Source organism: Erithacus rubecula, assembly GCF_903797595.1.
Source record: "Erithacus rubecula genome assembly, chromosome: 6".
NCBI classification, from domain to species: Eukaryota; Metazoa; Chordata; class Aves; order Passeriformes; family Muscicapidae; genus Erithacus; species Erithacus rubecula.
Window position 1 is genome coordinate 15,170,428 of NC_136688.1, and position 22,014 is coordinate 15,192,441.

Here is a 22,014-nt window from a genome sequence, read left to right on the forward strand (position 1 = left end):
TAATTTCTTCTATCATTACAAGCATTTTATGTTTACTTATGTTTATTCATGTTTCCTAGTTACCTTTATTTGCTACTTTTTTCCCATTAAAGGGACGGAAAAATCATGGAAATAAACTTTTCCAACTCTACAATGATTCACTGTCTGCAGCACACACAGGAGAGACCCTCGTGCTCCACACTAACACCAGTGCACTAGAAAAACTTCAGCATCTTTGATGACCAAAGCCAAATTCTGCTTAACTTTGTAAAATCTCTGTATTGCAGAGGCTTTGAGCTGGAGGTGATGACAGAAAGGTGGTGGTGATCACTTCCCCAGCTTGCCCCTTCCCTTCAGGAGCTGGCCACAGCCCCTCCCAGCCATCAGAGTGTTGGTGGCTCCTGGGTCTCACAGCCTCGAGCTTACATTGCCTTCAGCCTGCTCAGTGGCTGTCCTGGTCTGCAAGCAGCTTGCTGGGTGACTAGAACAGACCCTGTGCCTTCAATAGTGTAGTTGCTCCTAATTTCAAGCATAATTTCACAACGTTTTTTGAGAGGCCTTCCAGCCTCATTTTAGCAGGGAAAGTATGAAGTGAAATAGCAAAGATGGGAATACAAACCCAAGGGTCTTTCATTAGACATGGTTTGTAGGCTGCATGTACACAGGATAAAGCAGGAAAACCTACTCTTTGAATCACAGGCACCAAAACCACAGCATTTTTTCCTGAAGGAAACACCACTTAATAGCTCAGAATTGTCACCCTGCAGCTACAGCAAAAGTGATTTGAAAACTCTAACAAACAATTAAAATAATTGTTCTCTTCTGATGTCTGCTAGAGGTATGCCAGCTTTCCACCACATGGCAGGGTTTGTACCCTCAAGTCTTGTCCCATGCCTTCTAATCAGGGATTTCAGCACAGTTAATGTGCATGGAACTGCTTCTCTGACAGTTCTATGGGAGGTGCAGATTAGCCTTTTGCAAACAAGGAAATGCATGCCTGTTACACATCAATCTATTAAGCTGCTCATGAATGTACTTTCCATACTTTTTGCTGAGCACACCAATTCTGGGTTTGCTCCTTGCCACCACTCATACAGTTGTTTCTACTGGCATCAAGTGTTGTAGAAATAGAACGTGTGATATGTGGCAATTGCCACATGCAATGATGTACACACGCACAAACACTCACACAAAATCCTTCCCATCCAAATCTCTAGGCTTTTCTTTTGGGGTTTGCATGCACTGCTTGGACAGGGGGTCTCCTAAACCACACATGTGCTGAAGGGCTGGGGGAGGCCAGGAGGATAATTCACCCTTCATTTTGACACCTGGTCCCATGGCCAGTGTCCAGCCATGTGGTTTGCCCCACACTGTGGGGTGCAGGGCAGCTGTTGAGGATGATGACACAGAAAAGAAGGTGAGAATGAGGAAAAAAAAAGTAAGGAGAGAATGAATCCAACCCAGCAGAAGCATTAAAAGTTTGGTTTGTCATTTCCTGATGCTTTGACATTCACTCAAACTGGCAATCCATCTCCCGAGTGTCTCTGCCTTACTGCTGTTGTTTTGGAGGCATTAAACACCCATCACCTGAGCACAGAGCAGAGAGGAAAGTATCTGGGTTGTGTCTGGGGGTATCCAGTGTACCAGGTGTCTGGCATATGGAGCCTGAGCCTTCCACACTCACCCCTGACCTTCCTGCTAACAGCTCAGCCAAGGCTGAGCACAGCAGACAGAGAAGGGCATGGTACAGCACCAGCAAAATGCAGGCTCTGAGGGAGCAGCAGGCATGGGGACAGAAAAGAAAATCCCCTCTTCCCCAAAGAGGTTGTGTGTGATTCCTTGGATGGTGGAAACCTGAGCCAAGTGTGGAAAGAATAGATGGCTGGAGATGCACTCCTGTGACGAGTCAGGCCATTGGAGCTCTATGATTAAAGAAGATCAGAAAACTGGTGGTGCACTTGTGGGTGAAAGGTGTTGGGATTGACTCATCTCTCCTTTCCTCTAAGTATTCAGTGGGTTTCAATTAGATGCAATATAGTGGATTATTTTTAATATTTAAAGGGATCAGATTCCAGGGGGTTTATAAACTTAGCCAGGCATTTTATCAGAATAGGTTTGCCTTAGCAAACCCTCCTCAGTGCATAACTTTGGAGAACTTATTTTGAGTGTGTGCTAAAGTAAGCAAGCCCCAAAATCCCAGGTCCAAGCCCCCATTCCCAGACCCTGTGGATGCTCTTTTGTAGTTTATTTCTATTTAAGCAACTAGAATCCCCTCTGACATCAAGCTGAAGCACTCCATTTGCCAGGTGCAGCAGCTCAGTGATATTGCCTGGGGGTGATGGGTGATAAGAGATCTAAAGCAAACAGTTGGGGCTGGGAGACTGAAGATGGTGCTTGGCACCAGGGCCAGTAGCTGCTCCAGGGTGCCCACCACCCACAGGGTCCCACTCTGGCCAGGAGCTGGCAGGAGGGATCCTCCTTGGGTACACAGAAATCCTTGGGAATGCAAAGCATGTGTAAACATTAAATAGTTCTCTGGCTCTCCTGCCCTTCAGCACTCTCATGTTCACGTATTTTATGCTGCACTTAGATAGCTGTCTTCATCTTCCCAAAGAGGTTAGAGTGCTTGGGCTCCATCCCTTTCCAAAGCACAGCCACAGCAATGCTTTAAACAAGTTTAAAGATAAATTCAGGATTTTTTTTTTAATAGCATATTGAGCTATTTCACCTAAGAAACAAAACACAAGGGTTCAAAACATTTTTTATGTTAACTACCCAAAGCATTAAGGGAGAAGTATCTGTGAAGCAGTAGATATTTTTATTAATTGCAAACTAAAATTATCAGTGCAGCAATAAATATTAAAAAGGGTCCTCAAAATGAAACTCAGACCCCATTAGGTTCTTGTCCTCCAGTTACTGTGACTTGTGTCTCAAGAAACAAGTAACTGGATTAGTCACATTAAAGCAAAAATTTCCTTTGACTAAAACATTTCTTTTGTATGGTGTCATTTCTGTTTATTGAATACTTGGGATTGTTAATCCTTCAGTAATTTAATAACTGGAACCATGTTGGGTGTAAATGTTACTACATTCCACTTTGGAGATTTATAGGCAGCCATGTCTATGGAGTTTTCATTTTTCATTTTCATTTTCATTTTCATTTTCATGTTTGAGTTTTCATTTGTCCAAATAAAAGCTATGGTCTGTTCATCCATGGCAGATGGGTGCTCAGGTGGCATGTGAGCACTGACAGCAGCAAGAGTCCCTTTTGGGTTATGTGCTCACCCATTCCTCAGGGCGTGCTAATACACAAAAGATGCCAACAAAGAAGGTGCAGTCCTCACTTCCTCTTTCCTTCCACTCTGACACCCAGCTCCAAAGAGTGGGAATTGCACAGGAGCCATTATTACTCTGCATTGAAATGATTTCATTGACTTGCATGGCAGAATTGCTTTAAATAGTAGCTAGTGCCAGTACAGCTGGATTTTGGGACTACTATTAAAATATTATTTTCCTCCTCACCAGTAGAGTATGGGGGTTGTGGGGTGCATAGCTGGTTCTGTCTCTGCAGCATGAAATGTGCTCAGACTATCATTTATAGATGCAGAGAGATGGGAACAAAACATAGGGTGGATGTATGGCTACTTGGGAATTCAGAAATCCTGAAATATTGATCCAGAAAATCAATACAAATTTTAAGCTATTTTAAAATAACTTTCCTCACATTCTACACCATTTCTCAAACAGGAAACATATTGATTTCTCTGGGCCAGCCTGCACAAGGTCAGGGTGGCTTTTGAGGGCTCAGGGGTGGTTGGGCCAGGCTCACCCAGCAGTGGAGACATGGCCACCACCACAAAACCCATTTGAACATAATCCTAAGCAGGAGCAAAGCAATCCTGCACTTTGATGCTCAAAGCCCTGTATTTTAAGGGTTGGATATGACTCAGAGAACACCCAAGTAATATCTACCCCTGGCTTTGGCAAGACATTTAGTGAGGCCTTGGTGGTTCAGGACTTGTGGCATTAGAGTATAGATTCATAAACAACATAATATACATTTATTTTCTGGACAATGTTTATTTTTCATGTGGTTAATACATCTGAAACATGAATGCTTACAAGGGAGAATTTTAAACACCTCTTTGTATTTCATTAGCTGGCTGTTTAACCTGCTATAATTTATTGCAAATTGCAGTTGTACTGCATGGCCTCATGGTGCCTTTACTTATTTGAACATAAACACCACGGAAGTCAGCAGGAATGCAAAGTTTTTAAATCAGAAGGGAGCCAAATGCTAGATTTTCAGCAAGCACTTTGCACCAAGGCATGAAACCCCTTCTTTTGGACTTTTGTTATGTTTCTGTTTGATGCTTTACCCTGCTACGTGCTCTGAGCAGAATCATTTTCCCTTACAGGCATGTTAGCTTCTTCCCCTTTGGTTTCTTAATTTGGGTTAGATCCCATAATATAAAAAATATACTCAGATATTGCACCTAGAGCACATTGATGAGACCTAAAGAGCTCTTCTGTGAAGGGAATTAAGATCAAAAAGAATGTGGGATTTAAATATTCAACATTTCTTCTTGGATATGAAACAGAAAAATTGTTTTGATGCAAAAGTTCTTGTGACAGAATACGTTACTTAGACTCTGAGACCATATTAGGATAAAATGGCTTTTTTGTATAGGAATTGCACTCCTTCATATGGAAATTATGACATTTTATCTGTTGCCTCTTACTACAAATGTTTAAAGATCTGTTAAAATATTCTTTTAAGAAGTTGTATCAAGATAAAAGAAAGTAAATAAGAGCTGGTACTATTTTCAGGCCTGTTTCTGATTAGTTTCATGATTCGGACCCTATTAACTGCCAGAAAATGGCACCAACTACCAGAGCTGGGGAAATGTAACTGTCCACACAGTTTATTTTGCAGTTTGGGTTTGCTGTGCTTTTGTCAGACCCTCACCCTCACAGTAAAGGAACATTGTGTTAATTCCATGAACTGCTGGGCTTAGAGGCTCAGGAAAAAAGGCTTAGCCTGAGTGATAACACAAATGAAAGACAAGCAGATGAAATACACATTCTCATTGTCTGACAAACTGGTACCAGACCTCCATCTAAATTTAGCTGATTGATTTTTAACTAACCATTAATCTTTACTAGCACCCCACAGAAAAGCCTCGGAAGGCAGTGGGCAGCTTCCCCCATCAGGGCTTCAGATAAAGCCAGGCAGGACACTCCTACAGATGGCTGAGGGACTGCCAAAATTACTTTCTTGTCAGATGTTTTGGCTTCCTTAAAATCTAGGAGCCAGCAGAAATTTCTTTAGGGACTGCTGCAGAAATACTTTGATGGGAAAGGAGATGATAAAAATAACTATTAGGTGCCACAGGCAGTAGACTGGGAATTAAAAGCTCTTCTTAAGTCAGAGGCATTTGTGTCTTTAGAAGGGCTCAGGAAAAGAGGTGAGCAAAGCAGTGGGGATGCAGGGCTGTGACCATGGTCTAGTGACTGAGTCCAGGTGAAGGATTTGGGAAGAGGAAAACAACAGGTGGTGGGCAGAAAAAGCACGAGAATCAGATCTGCCTGGGGAATAGCAGAGGATAGAGTGACTGATGGCTGATGTAGGAGCAAATGCCACACAGAGAAAAAGGAGGGGATCCAGGATTAAACTTTTACCTCTTGCTACCACCAAGACCTTTCTGAAAGACTTAGGCACACCAACTAAACCCTTCAAAAACCAAAACTAGGGGAAAATCCTAGACTGAAGTACCTGTTACCTCAGAAGAGGATGAGAACAAAGCATGTGCAGAGGTTATTCATATCACTTAGGTGTTCAAAAACAGTGATGAATGATGAGTGTGGTGCAAGGACTTGAAAATATCCTAGTAAGTAAAGCAAATTTGAGATTCAGGTAGAAAATACTGTACAATTCACTCCTCCTGTGGATGACTCTATGACCAATAGATGCAGTAGGTTTGGTTTTTTTCTCTCTGATGCAATAAATTTTCAGCAATATAATAAAGGGTATCACACTTCAGGCTACAGCGAGAGATTTGTACAGTAGCAAAAGACATTTGAGATGTATCATCATCCTGTAGAAAATTAAAAACATAGAATTTAGCCTAATTTAAAAACTGCTAAGTAGTTTTATTTTCCTGGTTAATAATATATTATCAGCTATCTGTTGACAAAATTCAACCAAAAATTCTCTCAGATGGTTTTATAGACTTTTGGCAGGTGTGAGTAAACATGTATTTTACAGAGCAAACCAACACATGAGCAACTCCAGTCTCTTGACCTCTGCTCATGTCTCTTGCTTCATCCCATTCTCAGTAGAGTTGGTTGGGTTTCACAAGGTATTCACTGTCAGAATTCAGCTGCATTTTTTTTTCCTTTCATAGCCACCTATTTATCTGAAATCCATTAAATCCGTTGTCTTTTCATTATATTGTTTGGGTTTGATTCTGAGTATTTTATCAAATGCCATTGTCAGATTATTGATGATAGCTTTAGATAGAAATACTGAAAGCCTCTTCGAATACTGTTAAATAATATAGAACTTAGTTTGTGCTGAAAATACTGGGAAAAAATTAATTTTGAAATGTCAGATATTTTCCCACCTCTGTATGCCTTGACAATGTGTGGCTTTTTCTGATTCCTGAGGGAAAATCTGAATGGGAGCTAAGAGACAGATACAGAATTACTTGTGGGCCACCACACAACCTCCTTCTATTGCTGTTGTTTCAAGGGGTAAAACACATAGAAGGATAAAGAAACCTGAATGCAGGATCAGAGCTGAAGTAAATCTTTTGACATTTCCATAGCTGTGCAGGTTTAGTGTCTGTAATATCAGAATAATACCCTGCAAGAGTTAGTATGTTGAGCTACACTGGTATGTCCTGTCATAGATTTGAGCATAAGCATCTGAACAGCCTCCATCATTCTCTTTCCATTCCCAAATGGCTTGGTAACACCTCTGTGCTGTCGATGAGCAAAAGGAGGTAAAAGAGCTGCAAAGATCTGCCACACAACACACAAGCTGCATGGGAACTTGGCTTTACTGTGAGTTATCAACAAAACCATTGCTGGTCCTCCCCTTTGCCTTCAAAGAGCACACACACACACAGTGAACCCCCAGACACTGCCTGTGTGCTTCTTGCCAAACAGTGAGAGAAAAGTTAATCCTCAAGCCTTCCCACTGCCAGGGTCTCTTTCACCTCAGCATACCTCACCCTTTTTTTTAAACTGCTTCAATTTGTATTTTAACATTTGTTATAATAATGGAGTCTGGTGAGAAGCTTGTGGCCCCATAAATTTTGGACATAATTTTAACTGTGTCAGCTTTAAAAAGTCAGTATCTGCCTCATCAAAGGGCAATCATGTCCAATGTGGGTGTCTCTGTCAATTGTGTTTTGAACTGCAGCAATAATCCAACCAAACCATGGAAAGAGCTTTTCTACGCCCACATTTCTTAATTATCATCATGAGACTGAGGTAGCTGAGACCAGATCTATAATGTTTTCTGGATGTCAAAATGCCCACACACCTTCTGTAATCCTTGTGCTACCAGCCCCCTTTCATATTGCTTTTAGCTGGTCCATCTAATTATCTACTACCATAACTTTTTACTGCATTATTCCCAAATCCCACAAAGGCTCTGTTTCAGAAAAAAGAGAAAACTGGTCTGATGAGACTTCCTTAACTGAACAACCCTATTAACATTTTAGTGCATGATAAACCCCTCTTCACCCCTTTCAGAAATAAACTATTTTTTAAAAGTCAGGGAAGACCTAGAGCCTTAAAAGTTTCTGCATACATTGCATCCATAAACAATGCATTTTCTTGGGAGCTTTGGGGTCTACTGTCCATTTGGAGAATAAATAACTTCATTATTTTCACATGTGCTATAGTCAATAAGGATCTGGAATGGGAAAGCAGTGAAAATGTTATGACTTAATGAACATGTTGCAAAATCATTCTTGCCAAATGTCAAAATAAATTGGAGGCCAGAGTGTATGGTTTATGCTTGTTAAATTGGGGGGTTGTGTGCTATTTTGGGAAGGATGGAAAAAAAAAAAAAGACCAGCAAAGGCAGAAGAGGAAGGATACACTTGGCCACTTATGGCAAGACCTTGGTCCATTATGGACCAGTATTGGTCCCCATGAGAGACAGTACAACAGCTGTGACAGTGGGACAGCCCCAGGGCTCTCCACAGCCAAGGAGGGGCAGGGGCCAAGCCCCAGTTTATTCCCCAGACCAGACATGGCTAATCCCTGCCTCCCTGTACCAGGGGTGCAAGTGCATCACATCCATTAGCAATTCCAAAAGACCTTTTCCACCAGGGGACTATGAATTTTCACTCTGCCAAGAAGTTCTAATGGAAACAGGAATAACATGACTGGAACCAGATGTGATTTTGCTGGAGACTCCTGTGAAATGTCTGATCATTTCCACAGGTATCCCACTGATTCCACTTTGGCATAGACTTACTGGGAAAAGCAGGTTTTGCCTATAATGCAGAGAGTTTTCTGTTTGTCCAAGCAATGAGTAGCTTGAAAGGTCTAAGTTTAGAAATACCTACACAGCTGAGGACCTGATCCTTTGAACACCAAAGTGTGTCACACCTATTTTCCCTTTGAGATTGCCTCAGGACAAGACCAATTAGGGTTACATGATAAGTAAAATTATTCCCATACTTACATGGTTGGGAAAATAGGTCTCTCCAACTGCATATTCAAAAGGAGATCAAAGCTATATTGTTCATTTGCAGTTAAATTTTGACTTATTTATGCTTTTCCCCATTCTGTACTTGTTCCAGAAGCACCAAGAGGCCACAGGCATGTGCTGCTTACTTCACCTCTACATCTAGTAATGGGAGTGGCATGGAAGTGCCTGGATTCCTTGCTGCCTGCATGTGTGGATTCATATATGTGTCTTTCATTTTTTCTGTTTCACGACACGAGGAGGGGGGAAAAATCTTTTTCATACACCTACATCTATCACAAAGCAGCTAAGAATAGAAGCAATATTGAGACAGATGGAAATGTTAATGGTGACAGCTCACAAGCAAGAATCACACATTTGTGAAATAATGAAATGGGTGGGCAGTTGTTACATGAACTCCATGTCAGTTGGTATGTTTTCCTGGCTATAATCTTGCAAAAGTGTGTCTCAGAGATATTTTCAGTTCATGGAGAAGTCGGTGCCCTGCCCTACACCTTGCTGGCACGTGGGTGTAGGAATTCACCAAAGGTGGTGAGCAGCCTGCGAGTGAACCTGCTCAGCACGTGGCCTGCAGGCTGCAGGATGTCCCCTGACATTTCCCTGCCAGGGCACTTTACTATTCCTAACAACGTGGTGGGAGAGATGCAGAAAGGAAGTGTAAAAGTATTTGGAAAACCGGACATGAAGGAAACATGGAATATTCACACTTGTTTCAAAATGTTACTTCCAGGCATACAAGCATTACCTTTTCTTTTACATTTCATCTGCCCACATTCTGTAGTCCTTATTATTAGCTGGATTTGCTGACCACAAGTGGAAATGTCCATTACGAAACCAGTCCTACAAAAGATCCATTCTTTCTTTCTAGCTTTTCATGCCCCAAAAGCCATCGAATCCATTTAAAGGACCATTTTCACAAGCCTGTTTTTGCTAGCCCCAGTTTCTTAGCCCCAGTCTAATGTTAGCTCAAAGGGGAGGGAGCTGTGAAAGTGTCTTTCAGTGCATATTTTACCTTGCACTACCTGTCTCATCCCCGAGGTCTAGAGAATCCACTGATTTTCAACAACTTTGATAGGTACTGTTTCTTGCAGATGTTGTTTACTGCACTTGACGTTACTATTTTTTGCCAGAGGAATGAACTAGTTCTCCTGAAATCTTATGGATGCTCTCTTTGTTTGCGTGTCTGATTAAAAAAACTCTGGCAGCTACATCTTCAAGTGCTTAGTGGTGATTTACTACAATGATTCATGGTAAGACTTACAGCTCCGAGGAAAATCTGTCCCTCAGGATTTATCCACCTTTCCAGAATTTCTCATGGCAGGGCAACCATATGCCACTGTATTTAGGGAGCAACTTATAGTTACTGAATGGCAGCCAGTCTGTATTTTCTTAGTGCATTTCTTAGAGCTCAACAGCATTGATGTGATAGAGGGGAAAAAAAAAAAAGGTCTTGCTGTACAAAGCCAAATGTATGCATCCAGCCACCTCAGATTAATGAAATGCTAGACATTAATCCACTGGCATACATGCCTGTGAATGCTGGCCACTAAAAATAAATAGTGAGAAATATCATACCATTTGAGATAGGAGATTGCAATCCTGAAAATCAAAAGGTTATCCAAAAGGTGAGCTGCTGAGAATGGCAAACTTGCATAGAGATAATGCCTGTGTCAAATACCATATAAAAACCATCTCATGCTGGACACAGACTCCTGACAGACACCAAACCACTGAAGACAGCACTCGTGGTACCAGGTAAAATAAAACCTGAAAATAAAGGCAAAAAAGACTGACACATCAAAACTTTGGAGGATGAAGACACATTCTGGGAAGATTGGCCATTTTACAGTATCATAACTGTAAGAGATGAAAGGTGGTGATGAACCACCACCAAAGCAGTGACAGCTCGTGGAGAAACAGAAGATACTAAAATCAATAAAGCTACTTGCAGATTAAGGTGTGAGTCACCACAATGGGACCAAATATGGCCCATGTCATTTGTTAGCAGCCGTCCATCCCATGCATCTCTGCAGAGAATGATTAGAATTCAAGAGAAACATTGCTACAGAAGCAGAAAGGGAAATGTTGGAGTTTTTTGAGAGCTGGCAAGAAGGTAATGAGTGCAAACTTAAAATACAGGAAGATACACAGAATTATGCATGGAGTGGAAAATTCATATAACTAGAAGCTCCTTGACAACCTCCTAAATAACAGAAAAAAATATTTTGGGAAGTGGATAGATTTTTAGTAGGGCGCATGAACCCCTAGTTCACAGTGGATGTATTGAAATATTAGCTCTACCACATTACTTTTTTCTAAGTGAAAAAAGGTCAGAGGACGTTTCATTATGAATTTAATGAAACTGATACTGCAAATCGTGAGTGTCTGAATGTCACCCAGCCTGCTGCCCACGGCTCCTGCTCCTCTGGGCTCCTCCTCGCCTTCTAGCTGCTAAGAACTGTCCTGCATGGCACCCTGACAGGTATCCCCAGCACACGCAAGTTCTCCGAGCGGAAACGGAAAAATCCCCGGCGGGATCCTGCCCGGCCGGCTTTAGGGGGTGAAGGAGGACGGCCGCCGGTAGCGCATCTGGCGGAGAGGAGATGATAAAGCACCTCGCCTTAGTGATAAAAACCCCAAAGCCAGCCGCGGCAGAGGGGACAGATCCCTCCGGTGCTGTCCTGCACCTCCTCCACTATGGCTGCACTGCCCGCCTGCGGGCTCCGGTCCCGCTGCGGGCTCCGGTCCGGTCCGGTCCCGCTGCGGGCGGTGCCGTCCAGGGGCTGTGCCGAGGAGCCGCTCCGGGCAGCGCAGCGCGGGGAGAGAGAGGGGCGGCAGCCCCGGCCCCCATCCCCGCGGCACTCGTGCCTCCCGGGGAGATGGAGGGATGCAGGGATGGAGGGATGGAGGGATGGAGGGATGGAGGGATGGAAGGATGGAGGGATGGAGGGATGGAGGGATGGAGGGATGGAGGGATGGAAGGATGCAGGGATGCAGGGATGGAGGGATGGATGCAGGGATGCAGGGATGGAGGGATGGATGGAGGCGGTCGCCGTAGCAACCACGATGGGGAGTAGGGGGAGAGAACCCCGGGGGGACGCCGGCGGGGGTAGCCCGGCCCGGCTCGCTGCCCTGCTCGGCGTCTCCGCCCTGCTGCGCGGTGGGGACGCCGCCCCCTCCCCCGCCTGCCGGGGGGTTCCCTGCTCGGCGGAGCTACGTGAGAGCCGGAGCGGGAGCCCGGCGGGAGGAGGCGACGGCGGGACCCGCCCTCCCTCCCGCTCTGCCTGCCGGCGGGGCCGCCCGCTCTGCCGCAGCGCCGGGGATGCGATAGGGGGCTCGGCCGGCCGCCCCCCGGATCCACCGGGGATGGGATGGGGGGCTCGGCCGCCCCCCGGATCCACCGGGGATGGGATGGGGGACTTGGGGGACTCGGCCGCCCCCCGGATCCACCGGGGATGCGCTGGGGGGCTCGGCCGCCCCCGGGACCCGCCGGGGATGAGCTGGGGGACTCGGCCGGCCGCCCCCCGGGATCCACCGGGGATGCGATGGGGGGCTCGGCCGCCCCCGGGACCCGCCGGGGATGCGCTGGGGGTCTCAGCCCCACCCCGGATCCACCGAGGATGCGCTGTGGGGCTCGGCCGCCCCTCAGATCCATCGGGGATGCGATGGGTGGCTCGGCCGCCCCCGGGACCCGCCGGGGATGCGCTGGGGGGCTCTGCCGCCCCCGGCATCCGCCGGAGGGGTGCTGGGGGCGGCCGGGATTCCCAGGTGGAACGGGGCGGCGGGACCAGCGTGGCTCCCCCGGTGCGGGCTGTCCTCGGCAGAAGGGAGCGGGGGAGGGGGTGATGCACAGCCTGCGTGCGGAGCCGGAGACCCCCAGAGCCTCTCTACCTGCTACCGCCGCTGCTCCGTCAAACTGCTGACTTTCCAGAGCTTATTTTTAGCCCGGAGACTAAATATTATTAGCTACATTTCTACGTAGGAAGAATCGGAAGCGCGGGGAGGGGTGGGGGGAGGCACTAGAGATAGGGAGGGAGATGAGCAGAAAGCTTATCCGAATGATCTCCAGTTGGGGGGGCTGCGTTTGGGTTTCAGGCTTGCCAAACACACATACACACACGCACACACACCATTAATTATAGCAAAGTAGATGCGGATATTGGATCATCAGCAATACATGCACGGCTCTCCCTTTGAGCCCTAGGTTGCGTATACAGAGGGGTCGGCTAATCTCCGTGTAGGTAAAGATCAGCTGCGTCCCTTTATCCGTGAAAGATCAGTCCTGCACAGTGCCAGCTAGAGCTCAGCTGCATCTCTTTAGCTATGCAAAATCCACTTGCATCCTTAGCCAGGAAAAAAAAAAAAAAAAAAATCCGTCGCATCTGCTTCTCTAGGTGAAGATCAGTTGCATCTCTGCCCAAAGCATGCACACACACATAGACGAGATTCCCAGGTTAAATCAGGCACAACTTAACTCGTAGTTAAACCTCATCCAGCTTTTCCTTCCTTCTCCAGCCCTCGCACACATGAAGCAGCCAGCAAGGTAACAAAACTAGGCAAAGAGCAGGCACCCATCCCCGCAGCACAGAGAGGGAGAGGCAGAGCCGGAGGGGCGCCGGGGGTGTCCCCCCTCCGCTTACCTTGGTTACAGCTAACACCACCAGCAGTGGCTAGATCGCGGAGATAAATACTGGCATTTCCCAAAGTTGACACCGTCAAACCAACCCCCGGAGCTTGCAAGACTTTTTTTTTTTTTTTTTTTTTTTTTTTTTTTTTTTTATCCCTCCTCTCTTGCTCCTATTCCAGTCCGCACCGCTAGGAATTCAACTTCGCCCAGCTCCAGCGGGGCGAGAGGGCGGCGGGCGGGGAGGGGAGGGGAGGGGAAGGACCGGGGGGTTGGCGGGGAGGGAGGGAGGAGGGAGGGAAGCCGGTACCGGTGCCGGCGGCTCCCGAGCCCGCAGGGTCCGGGGCGATGCACGGCGATGCGGGGCGATGCGCGGCCGCCTCCGCCGGGCCCCGCCGCTGTCCAGGGTGCTGCCGCCGCCTCCCGCTCCCCTCGCCATCACGTGTGGCTGTCCCCCCTCCTCCGGGGCACCCCGACCCTCCGTGCCCCCCCGGGCGGCGCCAGCGCCTCCCGTGCCCGCCGGGGAGAGAGGGCAGAGCGAGCCGGCGGATGGGCGAGCAGCCCGGCGGCAGCCAGCCCGCCACTGCTCCAAGTTTGCGCCTCAGACGCGCCGTTTCCATCGCAGCCCTAAATCAAAGAGCGTCGCAATTAAAGTTACACCGTCTAAAGCACAATTCTGCCGCCCCCCGCGGGTTACGCTCTTCGGCGTATTAAGTACTAGAAAGCCGAGCCCGTGATATTAGATACTGTCGTTAAGCAACATCTCAAGCTTTTTGATGTAGTTGTTTTGTTCTTCTCTCCAGGTATTAAAAATAAGCTTTTTTTTTTTCTTTTTTGTAGGTACTCACCATTGTTTCTTTGCTGTCCTGGAGACAGAAGTGGTTTAAAATCCAGTCTCTCCAACAGATGCTGGAAGGTAATGTGTCTTGTTTGAAGTCATCATGTGAGAACTTCTGCTTTGCTCAGTGGATCGCCCACCACTTGGTGTGACTTATGAATCTAATAACCCTTTGCAATATCCGCAAGCTTAAACTCTCCACCACCTTGGTGCCTACAGAAGACAGAAAGCAACTGGCAGGGAGTTTTAAAAACCTATAGATTTACGCAAACGCCTTAGCTCAGAGTCACGTTTCCCTCTGAGTTCTTACGTGATCTTAATGAATGAGAGGGGTTACCAACCAATACAGTATAAAACGTGATGGCAGCCGCCTCCCAGGAAACCGGAGCGGGACAATAAGTTCCCGAGGAAAGTCCTGGCCGGCCGGGCGCGCTTCGCAGCGTGCCCTGACTCCCACCGCCCTCCTTCCACGGCCCGGCCGGCGCCTGGGGCCGTGCAGGACGGGATCTGGCTCCGGACCTGGCGCTCGGGACAGGTGAGTGAACATTCGGGGCTTGTCGGCTTCTTGTGCTAATGCCACGTTCACCGCGCTCTCGCGGGGAGCGCTCCAGGCACTTGTTGCATACTAGGTGCTGCCACAAGAGGAGCGTGGCACAGTTGCCAAGGCGCGTTCCTGTCCGAGACCCCTGCCTCCCCCTGCCTTTCCCGAGCTGCCACTTCCCCGCGCACTTCTCCGCCCGCTCCTCCCTCCGCCCTCCCGGGAGGCGCATCCCGGGGGCCGCTCCAGCCCCTGCCCCCGACAAGGAGCCTATCCCCGGGACCTGCCTTTGCTTTCCCATCTCCCTTCTTTCCCCTTCCCTCCCTCCCCTCGGGGCCCCAGCAGCCCCCGATTCCGCCCGTGGTTCCTGTGGCTCGGTCCATTCGGGTCTGCTTGCGCTGTGAGAGCAGCCGCACACCTGGGCGCAGCTGCAGCCTCTTTCCCCAGCCCCAGCACTGGGGCTCCTGCGAGGCTCACCGAGTCCCCGTCCCCATCCTGGTTCGTGTTTCGGGTTTGTCCCCAGTGCCCGCGCCGCCTGCCCGGCCCGAGAGCCCCGCGGGAGCGGGAGCGGGTGCGGGAAGGGCTGCGGGAGCTGCTGGGGCGGCTTTCTCTGCCTTTGGAGGCGAACTGCAGTCAACTGAACCTGGACTTGCCAAAGTTTGTGGGTGCTGCCTCTCGTAAGGAATGAATGAGACCAAGACCGAGACGCTCCTTGTCCACTCCCGTTCTCTCCTGACTAACTGTCGGAATTGTATTTACGGGTCATTTCTCGCCGAAGTGCCCTTTTCTCCCGCCCCCCGAGTCCCAGGTACCTCTGCCTGAGAGCCAAGGCAAGCAGCCTCTTCCATGACAACCATCTATGTTGATCCATGCAATAACCAGCAGATGCTGCCCTAAGACTGGTACAGCTGGTACTTTCCTGCCTTGGCTGTCCTGGGGACAAGGTGTTAGAAGAAAAGTCAAGTGGTACCCAGCAGAGCTGCCCCGAGGAGAGCCACTGAAGCCCTTCACCTGCATCACATCCTGCCTGCGTGCCATGTGCAGGCAGAGCCTATCGCTGATGTAACACTGCACCCGACACATCACCCTATCACTGACAGGGTGTCACCCGAGACACGTCCCAAGCACTCAGCTTCACTCAGCGAGCCGAAGTTTTCCTCCAACAGCTGGAAGTACTCATGCTTAGTGCTAATATTGGTCAGGAGGACCGGGTTTAAGTGACACTAAAATTAAAAATAACAATAATAATTTTAAAAAAGACTAAGCAGTTCAACAAGTGGACTTGCAATGAGTTCTGCTTTCTCCCATTCTTCTAAGCAATCTGCTCCTGCCTCTTCCTCAGTGTTTTGTAGAGGGAACTGTACAAAGGTGCAATATAATTTAAGACATATTTCTACATACTTATTGTATAGCTCAAGAAACATAGTCTTTCACTGAGAAAGCAATTCCCTCTGTAGCACTTGTAAGAAAGTACTTTGCAGCACTGTTCCTCCCCTACTTCTCATATCATTAACTTCTAGGTATCTTCATTTTCTGGTGAAGGTCTCAATTGTTAGAGATGCCCAGGAGAAACCTTTGGTGGGTCACAGTACTATATTGATGTAATAATGTTGAATTTTACAACAAAAAAATCCTTCCACAAAACTTCCCAGGCGATTCGCAGCAGGAAGCAGCGTGGTGTCATTTCAGCCCTGTCCAGATGCATTTTCTACAGGAAACTATGGGGTTTCCCAGCAGTAATAAGGCAGGGTCATGCTGACTGAAACACATGCAAAGATACTTCTTTAGAGAGCTGACTTGAAGAGCTCCTGGTCAGTATTTCTGCCTAAGAACAGGACTCCACCCACCTCACTGGGGATATTGATAACAGATCTCATTCTCAATAGACCAAATTAAGCACATGTTTGCTGAAGAGATTGCTTTGGATTGTTTTTATGTAATTAATGGAATAAGTAGGCACTGTAATGAAGGGAATGGTACAAGAGTGTATGGAAATGCTAAAGGCCATTGGTAGAGTAATAGGGGGTGCTATGGAGAATGGGAATTATCTGGCAGAAGATGAGTAGGAGGAGGTAGTATAAAACAAGCAGAATTCTTTCCTTGTAGTGACATTCACAGGTGAGAGAGCAGCCCAAGCCATTCTGATGGACCAGAGCTGAAGATGAGACACCAGCCAATGCACAAAAAATGGCAGAGGAGAGTCACTCCTCTGCCAGGGATTCCTGCAAGAAGGGCAGAAGGGGGATGGGCTAGAATTCAACCTGAATGCCTGTTTAGTTTCTAGACATTTCCTTTCCATATGTCTTGTTTACATCTATTTTTTTTCCGTCTCTAGAAAAGCTTATCCCCAGGCCATGGGAGACCCAGCCATGAAAAAAATCACTTGATGTGAGTTGGTGTGGAGGGTTTTTTTCCTTACTACCGTAGAGGGGCACAAGTGACTCAAAGTTACTCACCTGACAAGTCATACACTTCAGTAAAAGCTGGGACTAGAGAGTAGAGTTTAGGCCATGATTTAAGACTGATAATCAGGCGGTCCATTTACAGGGCGTTGAAACAGAATAGCTGCTAGCATTTGCCAGAATGACACGGCACAGCATTTGCTGTAGGCAGGTAGTTCATACATATAAGGCAATGTACGGCTCTTGTTCCAAGTCTGTTTATCTTGGAATCACATTGTTACCAGATGAAGTATACAGCTGCAGGACTTGACTTCAGTGGGGACTACTCATATGTAAATAGTGACATAACTGTTTAGCAGATGAGGCCTAATTAAGCGGGAATCAGCCATACATTTTCCCTCTCTTAGACAAAACAATGTGAAGAATACTGCAGGAGCATTGCTAGAAAGTCACAGTGCCTTAAATCAACCTTTGAAACACCCCCAAACCCCAAGCAAGCTGCAAATGTTCTTTCCCTGCCTTAAAATTCCTTAGCAAACTACGAGCTGTCGCTGGTTGCCTTTTTCACGTAGTTGAAAAACTACCAAAATATGTGGCTGAGCACGTGCAGCAGGCGCCTCCCATTAATTATGCACAGCTGCTCCTGCAGAGACCACTGGAACCCAGACACCAGACTTAGCAATCTGAGCAGAATCAGGCGATAGCAGGAGCTGTAAACTTCACAGAAATGTTCTGAAACAGGAGCTGTGTGACATCACTGCAGCTTGGAGCGGGCTGGCAGCTTCTCTCCGTGCCAGTGTTGGCAGGAAAGGTCCCCCGGGGTCATGCTGGGCTGGTTTTGGTAACCTCCTGCCTCTCCAACAGGAGGGTTTGGCACCTGCCCTGCTGCTGCCTGGAGGTAAATACCAGCCTCCCAGTAGGTATTTAGGGTCGCCTCCCATCGAGTGTTGATTTTCTGTGCCTGCTTTCCTCCTCCCGCAATTATCTTGCTCCGGTATCTCCATCTTTCCCCTGATCTTCACGCTGCAAGTGTTAGCAGTCTTTCACCCTGCCTCCTCCCTCCCTGGAAGTTTTCCTTTCTTCCTGAGCCTGCCTGCATTCCATGCTGGTGACATGCAGATGAACATCGTAGTCATGATCCCACTCAGACACCAAACAAGCCTCCCACCAATGCCTTGTCCTTCTTTGAAGTGCTGGAACATCTCAGCTCGCTTTCAGTCTCCTGAAAGCAGCAGGAAATCCTCTGGAGCAGACAAGCAGCAGCACATGGCCTTGTTGTGTCTGCACCTCAGCTTGGCAGGGACTCACTTGCACGTTTGCAGGGAGGAGAGGGTGAGACTCCCATGGAGAGTGGTGGGTCCACAGCCAGCACAGAGCTTAGCCTCCAGCCCATCCCTGTTACAGCAGAAGGGCTACAGTGCCACCATCAATGGGAGCCATTGGCACACTGATCACTTTTAAGATCACAAATGGTGCCAAGCTCATATTCACATTTGGTAAAACCAGGAGAGCTCAGTCTGCTTAAGGAAACCCAGCCCTGCTGCAAGTCAGGATAAATCAGGGTTTCCATCACCCATATTGTCTGAAGCAAACACCTTCGGACAGATGCTTGGCCAGCATTCCTACTCTGCAGAGGCAATAGCAAGGTCACAGAGGGATGACATGCATCTGGGCTAACAGAGGCTCTGTCAGCATTGAGCCAGCCACCAACTTGCTGGTCCAGGGGAAATCCTCTGTTCTGCACTCCCAGCTCTCTGTAGGCACCTCCACATCCCTCTCACAGTGGAGTGGAACTGTAGCAAGACTTCAAGAACTTCAGGGTCTGAGAGCTTTGCATTAATTATTTGCCATTAATTTATAGTATAAAAGCAGTATTGTAAAAGAGTTTTGCTTAAACTGTTTCTGTCATTTATGAGAAAGGCATGTTCCAGGAGAACTTCTAGAATTAAGGATTTGTTTTTCCTCTACCACACATGCAAATGTAGCTCAGTGCTTGTATGGCACTCATTTAGGTTAGCTGAAAAAGACAGGAGATTAGATAAATGTAATGGAAACTATTGGCCCATGTAAGTTCTCCTGCCTGACCTGAGCAAAATGAGACACTGGGTATCTCTTACTAGGAGAAAACCAGAGATAGGGAGAGAAATCAGAACCTGGAGAAAAAGAAACATGACAGCTGTAATCTGTTACTATTGCAACCTGATTATAGGATTCATTGACAAGGTGGGGGACCCTTTCTTTTGGCATTAAAGTCTACACCTTGCTTCATGTAACCACAAGAAAGTATCTCCAGGCATGTCAGCCTTTAAAAGACATTCTTTCTTCACTCCTCTTTAAAGAGAAAACATGCAGCATGACCATGAACAAAATAAATTACACCACCACCTCATCATGTTTTTAAATGCTGTTATGTGCAGACCGATAGTAAAGAAAACCAGCACTTCCAGTGGGATTAGCCTCAATTGTACTTACAGGTGAAAAGTAAACACAAACCTTAATTCCTTTCTAAAGTTAATGTTTATAAGGAAACCACCTTCCAAACCATATTAATCTACTTCTCAACAGTCAAACACCCTCTCAGCTTCCATGGGAGCTCACAGTAATAGCTGGATGTTTGAACCTCATGGAGCATGATAGAAACGTGTTATTGTTGAGAACAAAATGTCTGTTGGGAAAATTATACACTGGGTTAGCAGAGGGCAAGAGGAACCTATCATAAAAGATTATGAAGAGATGCTGGCAAGCTCTGAGTGAGAGTGATCCTTGACTTTGTCTCTGCATTTATATGATGAACTCTCTCAAATATAATTGTATTTTCTGCAAGGTCCCTCTGTAAAAGAGGATGAGATGACAACAGAAGAGAGGAGCAGGGAAATAGTTATGAAGGAAAGTAGAAATGCAGAGAAACTCTTACAGGGCTACCACTGAACTGGGGGCACTTAGTAAAATAATAACCTCCATCCAGGCTCTTGGAACAAGTTAGCTAAAAACTCCTCCATCCATACCAGCTATGTATGAAATTGTCCTGTCTATTTTTATCCTGTCATTTTCAGACTAAAATGACAAATTCTCCCCTGAGATAGTATTCACAACAACCAGGAAATAGTGCTAATGTTGACCTAAATAAATAAAGCTGCTCCTATGTAAGAATTCCTGCAAGGATCCTTTAAAACAGGATACTTAAAAACATTTGCTGCAAAATGCATATGAAACCCTGGGGGACAGAGAGCCTGCTAGACACTATGGTCTCACTATCCCAGCTTGGCAAACAAGCTTGAGAGCTTTATAAATGCATTGCTGAAGAAAACAGGGGTGCCTAGGGTAAGATTTCTGATGCCAAAACACAAGGTACACCTTCCAGTTAGGGCACAAAAAGAATTTAAAATAAAAAAAAATATTATTTTGTGGAGTTGTATGTATGTTTTTGAGCTAAGGTGCACATGAAACTTCAGCTGTGTCTTATGACAATTTGCATGATGCTTTCTGTCTCATGTGCTGTGATTACTGCATCTGAACTTTTTGATAGGGTCATTCATTACTGCTGAAGAGAGCAATTACCCACTTACACAAACAGATCTCTTTAGATCCATTGCTGATTGGGATGAGCTGGATCTGTTGTCCTTATTCAATCTGAAGCTGTAGAGTTAAGATCTGTTTCCAGAACTGAGCTTTGCAAAGATAGGGGCAAGTCTAGATGAAAATTTTGTGGAGGTTTGTTTAGGATTTCATGGTAAACTCATCAAATGCAGCAGTGTTAGGGGTTGTTGGTAAAAATATTGTTGCTACTCCTACTTCATATTTGCATCATGGTTTGCAGAGGTGTATTTTCCATTTGCAGCCCATATGCTGCTGCAGCATCCTTTCCTTTGCTCTCCTGATAACCTCTCAAAAAGGTGGGCCATTAGCAAGACCTCACTGTGCAGCAATTAACAAATCTTCTGTTCCAGCACAGATGAAAAAAATGACTTTTTTTTTTTCCCCAAGGACTGAAGCTAGAATGGCAAACAGGGGCCACTATTGTCATTTAGTGCCCCTTCTAATGGTGTCCATGCTGTTCATGGGCTCTGTGAGTCACAACCTTCCTGAAGTGCAATGCACATATGGAGACTTTGGATGCACACAAGTCACTATCAATTAATCCACTTCAGCCAAAATGTTTTTACCTTTCACACCTCCATTGGAATTGAGCCAGATATAACCTATACATTTTCCCTTCCATTTTCTTTTCTGATGTGGTCTCTAACTGCTTTTCATAGCAGCCAAAGTAACTTTTGTTTGTGACTTTGGGAACCTTGTTGAGTATATATAGGAGTGTTCCTAACACTGAACAGCACACAAATTGTTGCATGATTACTTTTAGTGTCTCTTACTGAACTAAAATATTTTAATAACATGAAAGATTCTTCAGTGAACCATACTGGATCTGTGCAATTTATAGCATATTTAAATATTTTTACATTGGTACCCAAGACTGAATGCCAATATTTCTCTTTTGTATCTGTGTGCATTTAAATACACTTCTGGGAACACTTACCTTTTATGATGAAACCTGTATTTTCTAACATAAAGTGGTGATTTCAGCTTAAGTGCAACCATATGTATCTTAGGGCAAAGGCTTTTGGTTCTAAATAACTGGTTAATGTTAAGCATCTTTCACAATGAAAATGTCACAAAGTACCATATACCAGCTTTCTCAAAGAAACAAAGATAAAACACAGAAGAGTAGAAGTCCTCCTACAGTTAAGAATAAATATTTTGAGGCACAACAACAATTTAAAAATTTTTTTTTCAATTAAAGTGGTATTACTACAGAGTTATGGGAGAAACAGAAACCAAGTCTGCTTGATTTTGTGAGCCTGTCACTCTTGGTATGAATTAGATGACATCCTATTAAAGGTTATC

The 22,014-nt window shown here is 46.1% G+C and overlaps 1 protein-coding gene across 1 annotated transcript in view; it reads right to left on the reverse strand.

The window, feature by feature from the left end:
- Positions 1-13,425, reverse strand: part of BDNF (brain derived neurotrophic factor) — a 38,884-nt gene extending 25,459 nt beyond the window's left edge. Inside the window, exon 1 of the mRNA XM_079310105.1 lies at positions 13,351-13,425. The gene's annotated coding sequence lies outside the window, so the exon portion shown is untranslated. The remainder of the gene's footprint in view (positions 1-13,350) is intronic.
- Between the last annotated feature and the right edge of the window lie 8,589 nt (positions 13,426-22,014).